At 40.1% G+C, this 7,523-nt stretch overlaps 1 pseudogene; it reads left to right on the forward strand.

Moving 5' to 3' along the window:
* The first annotated feature begins 3,434 nt into the window (after nt 1-3,434).
* On the forward strand, nt 3,435-3,557 carry LOC120583028 (uncharacterized; annotated as a pseudogene).
* The last annotated feature ends 3,966 nt before the right edge of the window (nt 3,558-7,523 follow it).

Raw genomic sequence — 7,523 nt, forward strand, 5'->3', positions numbered from 1 at the left:
CACTAAATTCAAGAAGATTGAAATCATATCGAGTGTCTTCTCAAAGGGACTTTGAGTGGTACGGGAATTGGGCGATACAGGAGTCACCAGGGTAAAGCGTACAGATTTCACCCGGCCAATGCGAAATCAGGTGTTGTTTCGGTGCTCAATCTGTGGTTTCCTGTAAAAGTCTCAGATCACAGCAAGGCCAACCGTGCCCGTCGTGGGCCCACGGACACCCGAGATCTGTTCATGAAATACTGTGGTGTGGGGCAGAGCTTGCGGCCTGCCACCAAAGGTCTCTCCTGGGAGGCCCGGGCCCCGCAAGGTAAGGGCTGTTGTTTGCTGTCGAATTTGTGGCCCACAGAAAGTACAGGGTGGGACTGGCTGCCCGGCCAGGGGCCTGCCGAGGGCAGTTTGTGAATTCTGTGGTGCAGGGTCTCAGAGAGACAGGGCGTGGAGCGAGCCGATTCCCTCAGGTCAATGCAGATTGCTGATAGTGCTGAGTCTGCAGGTACCTGCAAAAGTCACATCCCAGCGAGGCCAGATGCTGTCCGCCTCAGGCCCGTTGACTCCAGTGATCTGCCCAAGAGATACTGCAGTTCAGGCTGGCACCAGTGGCCCGCCACCAAAAATCTCCCCTGAAATGTGCAGGCTGAGCGTGGATGGTGTGAGCTGAGGGCTGCAGTCTGCCCATAAATGGGCCACTCCCGGAAGGCACAGGTGGGGCTGGCTTCCCGGTAATGGGGCGATGGATAGTTTGTGGGTTGGGTGGGGTGGGCCGATCTCGCTGGCCAATGAGGCTTCAGAATTGGCCGCGTGGGGGGAGGGCTCACCCAGGCAAGATGGCGCCCGTCTGCAGACGGCCCGGAGCGGGGCCGACACAGTAGCATTGGTGGCTGTCCCTCCAGCCCTCGCTTGGAGCCACACAACTCGGTCTTTCTCCACATGTCTCTTGCACCTCCTGAGCTGCTGACACTTCGCTGGAGCCCAAGGTGAGTGTCTGCGAGCGAGCGAGTCTGTGCGCGGGCCGTTTAAGCGGACATCTGGGTTTTTAGATTCCTTCTATCTCATCCAGATGGCTGGACTCCTCACTGATTTTTACAGTTTGATTTTGTGGGAACTCCTCTTCCTCGGACTGGAACCCTGGGCTGGGGAGCCCCTGAGTGGGGCTGGAGCCCCCTCGCTTCTTTAGGGGGGGCGTCTGCAATTGCCTCTGCCTCCTGGTGCTCCTGCCTCTGCCCCTTCTGCTGGTCTCAATGTGGCTTTTTTATTATATCCTCAGATGTGTTTGTTATGATCAGCTAGACTTCAAGTGGTCTCCAAGTTGTTTGTTTTATGATTTGGTTGTCATTTTAATGCGGTCAGGGAAGTAAGCAAACCCCGCTTTTACCAAGCCTGCCATCTTGTCTACCTCGTCTTGATGTGAGAGTGTCGTTGGCCAAATAGGTGTTTGCAGAAATGAAGCAAAGTTGTAAAAAGTGTTTTCACGTTGCATTTGCTTGCTCTTGTGCTTCCACCATTTTCTTGAGAAGAACATGGAGTTAGCTAGTCTGGGTTAATACTGGGAGAAAAATGAAGAACATTTGAGCAGAGCTGCCTCAATGAAGTTGTACCAGTCAACTACAATTTGGAAAAGAGGTCCCAATCGTACTTTTATATTCATATAGTCTGGTAGTCCTTGGAGGGAGAAGGAGAAGGTAAGCTAACCCAGCCAAGTCTAAGCTAGAGCAGAGTGCCCATCCAAGCTTCAGATGCGTTCATTAGCCTACCCAAGATCAGCAGAGTCATCAGTTGAGTCCAAGTCAGCCAACAATCTGCCATCACATGGACCTGTAAACATTAATAATAAATGGCTATTGTTTTAAGCCACTGAGTTTTGAGGTAATTTGTTCTACAGAAATAGCTAACTGGTAGAATATTTAAGAGTGTCAGGCCCTGAGCTAGATGCTTTACACATATTATCTTGTTTAATGCTCAAAACATCCTAATGAGATAGGTATTATAGTTTTTCTTTAAATTTCAACAGATGAAAAAAAAAAAAGGACCCCAAATTTATTTCACTTTCCGAAGTCACACAGCTATGGAATACAGCCAGATTCAATTGTAGGCAGTCTGTGTCAGATAATCTATGTGAAAAAGATTTTATGTCTGTTAGAGATTTTTCTATCTCCAAATTGTCAGAAATGCATACTGAAAAAGGGAACTAAAAATAAACTATGCTGTAGAAATAGCGAACATTTCAAAATATGTAATAACAAGAAATTTCTTTTTAATCTTTCTCCCTATACACCACTGACATATACAAACGCCGCACTACAAATGCTTAAGGTAATGAAATACCAACTTCTGTGCTTGCTTACTTTGAGAGTCAGAGTGTGCCAGGAAAAACATACGCCTGCTGCCATGCATGGTTATTAGTTCCTGGACATTCAGGATGCCTCCTACTAATTTATTTTCATCACCAGCAGTTTGATTTGTATCCTCACCCCTTTTTTATTCATCAGTCAGCACCACTCACAAAAAGGGAGAGAAAAAAATAAAATCTCTCACTCCTAAAACTTGAGACATATAGTGGGAGTTAAACAGATCCTGTGGGGTTGAGAAACAGAAGACCTGAACTCTTTACTTGTTTCTATCTCAAAGTTTGTTGACACCGCAGGTTGTCAGGCAAGCGTGTTTATGTCTCAGTGCCTTGATTTTCTTTCCAGTATAATGGAAAGGTCTAGATGCCTTTAAATTCCATTTCTTAATTCATTCTTTCACTACCTATGTGTCAGGTTCATCCCCACTCATGGCAAATAGAAAGATGAAATGCCTGCGAGAGTTCTCAGTCTGGAAAACAGGGATGGAAATGGTTTTTAAGTAAACACTTCCAGAAAAATGCAATAAGTGCTCATCGTTCTTTTTGTTAAACAGAACCAATACATTTACCATAAATTTAAAACAAATAATTTGTAATTGAAGTTTTAGTTAATTTATTTTTAAATACTACCTTTGTATCTAAAGAGAATAGAACCAAAAGTTTTCCTTAGGGGAAAGCACCTTTGATCACATGTTTTTTTTTTTTTTATCACAACCTATAATTTCAGTTCTTTTTTCAAAACTCTAAATGTCAAAGGCAGAGCAATTCTGTAACAATACCTACAACTCAATCACATGTATGTATGTATATATGTATACATATATATGTGTGTGAATACATGTGTATACAGATACGTGTGTATGCATAGAATAAATAAGGGAAGGGTGATTTAGAGAAAGCTTTGACAGCTTTGGCTCTTAGGATGAACAGAGAAGTAAAATGCAGCACAATAAAGTTATAGTTTATCTGCATGGCATTACAAATATATACATACTACACATGCTAATTTTCATTTTTTTCTCCCAATATTTTTTTTGTGGTATCCTTGAGGAAATTTGAAAGACTATGAAATTGCTTTAGAAATGCATCGGTCTATGGCCATGCCACCATGAACGAGCCCGATCCCGTCTGATCTCGGAAGCTAAGCAGGGTTGGGCCTGGTTAGTACTTGGATGGGAGACCATCTAGGAAGACCAGGTGCTTGCTGTAGGTATAAAAAATAAAAAATAAAAAAAAGGAATTGTAACCGGACAAGGTCCTTGTAATCTGTGAGGTCAACCAAGAGTTGCCTCACCTAAAAAAAAATAAAAAATAAAAGGAAAAAAATGCATTGATGAAAACCTACATTTTATTATACTTGCAATTGATGTCGACATGTTGTTTTTGTTGAAAGTAAATTTGGTCTTGACTAGTAGAAATAAGTAAATGATTAATTCATTTTTTTTGTTTTTAAATGCCTACATTACCTGGTATTCCTAGGTGGTCTCCCATCCAAGTACTAACCCTGCTTTGCTTCCAAAATCAGACAAGATCCGGAACAATCAGGGTGGCATGACCATGGTGAATAGTTCATTTTTAACAAGACGGAAGATTATTCTCTCAAATAGACAAGAATGGCTGATACTTTTTAGCATTCGCTCTGTACCAGGCACTATTCTGAGTGCTTCACATTTGTCGACTCTTTTAATTGTCACAAAACCCTACGCGATCTTATTTTCCCCGTTTTACAAATGAGGAAACTAAGACACAGAAATGAACTTCCTCAAGATTTCCCAGCCGATGAGCAGTGGAGTCAGGACTCACACAGGCCAGCCAGCTCCAGCACCCTGCCCTGCGAGAGTGACCTTGCCAGCGCTTGGAGGTGACCATCCTGCGTGAAGATGTCTTCTAGACTCTCAGCTGCCTTCTAGAGTGGCCCTTATTTTCATAATGCAACTTGGTCTCCATGTTCCAGGCTGCAGTATAGAGCCAGAGGGGAGGCAGAGTAATTTTACTTATAAAATGGCTTACATTTCCATTTGACACTGCTGACACATGTCTCTTGCACACGATCACACCCAGCTGCAGGCTAGCCCAGAAAAGTAGTCCCCTTTTTGGGTCCCCGTGTCCTGGCTATAGTTACTCCATTTCCATGGAATGAATAGAAGAGGATATGGTGACCATTAACGGTCACAGTCTTTTCTTATTGTCTTCACTTCAAAAACGCTTTTTATGATGGTCGTACATATTTATTAATGACTCCAAATGTTTCTAAATGGTCTGTTTGGAAACACATGCTTTTTTTGTGCGTGTACATTCTGAAGGAAATGACCATTGTTTTAAAAACTTGAAAACGTTGGCTGTTAAACTCTAGCTTAGTTATCTAGTTTATTTATGCCGTTTTATTTTTTGTTAATGGGAAAACTGACTTTAAAAGTCCAAACTCATAGATAATCTTTTTTGTGTACTAAGAACTCAGGTGCCATTGGGGGTCAGTGAGTTGACCACCCCAGATCTCTGTGAAAACTATCATAAAATGGTGAAAGTGGCAACAACTTTTTATGAGCTAGCCATGTTATAAAATTTTCATGAAAATGACTTTTAAGGCATCTGCCAGCATTTTCATGGGAAATTCAGATTATTTGCCCTTTATTCCCAACTAGCTAGCAGATTGCAGTAAATATATTTGATATATATCCCCAATAGCTGCTTCCACAGCCAGTAAACTTCTAGGAGATTATAAATTAAAAAAAATAAAATAACTTTTTTGGTTTATTTTCATTTTCCGAATTTGTTTTAACTTTCACAATAGGGTAAAAATAAAATTCTGAGTCATACGAAAGTTTAACTTCCATTCATAAAATGCATGATATAAAATATTAGCAAAAAAAGCAAAAATAGTATACATAGAATGACATTGTAGATCACAAATAAAAATCACAATAGACATTATTACTCTAAATCATCCTGTCAATCGGTATTCATTTCTAGAATAGATTAAAAAATAAAATCAAATAATATTTGCTTGGAAAAATAGATATGATCAAACTGAGAAATAATCTAAAAAAATAATGAACAAAGTTCTATTTACATTTCAACTTATAACAGAAGGAAAGTAAGGTGTCAATAGTAGAGTCAGACAAGTGAGAATTATGTTAACATTATTAATAAATAGGCATTGATTTAGGATAAAAGATGATTATGAAATTTTAATATCAGTAGATATATATTCAATAGCACAAAATCAATGCGTAAGCAAGCAATTTTACAGACTGGAGAAGAAATTGACAGGGATACAGTTGTAAAAGGAGATTTTTGTCTCAGTATGACTGGATAAAAATAGCTAATAATACTGAATCGTTTCTTAGTGCCAATCTTTTTTTCCCTAAGCCATTTTTGAGTTAGTGCATACGTCTTTCCCATAAACTATGAGATGGATACTAAATAAAAACAGTGGGAAAAGAAATCATGCCATTAATAATATTGAACTAATAGTTTTCTAAGAAACTGTGTGGCTCATTAAGAATTACATATAGTTTTCAAATAGACACAGACTGAGTTATGTATAAAAATTGACCACCACAAAATCTCAATATATTCAAAATATAGAAATTTTATAAGTCACTTTGACTACTGACTACTATGTTTAAGCCCCAAACAATAAACACTCAAAAAATAAAAATGGTCTCAAAAAAGAAAGCTGGACCACGGGGGTAGCTGAGGATCCAGTACAGAAACAACTGAATATTTTAGTTGATATCAGAGCAACATGATATTTTAAGTGCCAATATCGGAATAGGTGTGATTTAAGGACATGCTGCATCTAGCGAACTTAGCATCCAAAGGTTCTAGCTTCTGTCCTGGTATTGTGGCCTCACGGGCTGTTTTGTTGGGTTTAGAGTGCTTTGCCTTTTGTCCTTTGTGCTGAGAGAGACTGGTGTGCTAGTCTCTGTGTTCAATGCAAAACCTGAAGACAGCACCTGTGAATAACTAGAATGTGTGTATAATTCGAGGTGGCTTGTTGAGAATGCTATGTATTAGGAGTTTAGGTTTACAGATGATAAGGAATGGCTCTTCCTATTGGAGTGATCGAAGAGAAGGCAGATCCTCTGCGCTCAGGTGGTGGTTGTTTTCGACAACGTTAAATTATTCTGTCTTTGTGAAGAACTGCTATGTGCCAGCCTTGCTAACACTGAAATCCAAGTTACAGTTACAAGTGGAGTGATGTAAACAACCATGGGTGTTTCCATGTATTCCCGATGCAGAATTTTATCACCAAAGTGAATCGGTGCATGTTTTTGAAAACCTAACAAAGCTGATCATTTACCATTTTGTTGAATAATTTCTAATTCTGTAGAAATAGTTTTAGATCACTGAAACATTTTGACATAATATTAAGAAAGTTAAACAAAACAAAACAATAAAAAGCTAGGTGATTTCTGCGAGTGCCAGGCAGGGCATGTGCTAAGTGCTTCAAATGCTGGTTAGTAGTGCCGATTTTATTTTTTAATGTCATTTTCCTTACAAAAACCATAGGATTAAATTTAAAGTAACAGTAGAGGTGGTATGGAATTTAAGCTCCTGTGCATGGAATTCTTCTGCAAATGGCCTCTTCCCAGTCTGAGTATTTTCAGATCTGAGACACACATCAAGTTGTTGCTCAACTCTAGTTCTCCCATAATGCTTTTTAAGCCTACTCCAGACCAAGGTTTTCCTCTTCTAGAAGAGAAGACCGGGACGGATGACGATTAAGGTCATGGCCAGCAGAAAGACCGCGTGGTCTTCTGTGACGCTGTTTAGCTAGTACTGGCAAATGTAGGAGTAGAATGTTCTCGCCATAAGCATCACACGCATCTTCGCATTGGTTTGTGTTTTGCACCTCCTGGCTCCTTTTCTCTGTGCTTCTACTTTATATAACACTATCACATGACACCAATGTTTCCTCGTGAGTTTGTTTCCCCAGTAAATCGTGTAATGCCACATGGTAGTTAATATATCTGTATTCCAGAAACTTAATGGTGCCCCAAACAGAGATCATTTTTGTTTGTTTGTTTGTTTGTTTTTGGAATGAATAGTGCTATAGACTGAACATTCTCCCTTCCCCCAATTTCTGTGTTAAAGTTCTAACCCTCGATGTTCTTGTATTAGGAGGTGGGGTCTCTGGGAGATGGTTAGGTCATAAGGACATAGTCTTCATGAG

This window comes from Pteropus medius, unplaced genomic scaffold (genome assembly GCF_902729225.1).
Source record: "Pteropus medius unplaced genomic scaffold, Ma_sr-lr_union100, whole genome shotgun sequence".
Taxonomy (NCBI): Eukaryota; Metazoa; Chordata; class Mammalia; order Chiroptera; family Pteropodidae; genus Pteropus; species Pteropus medius.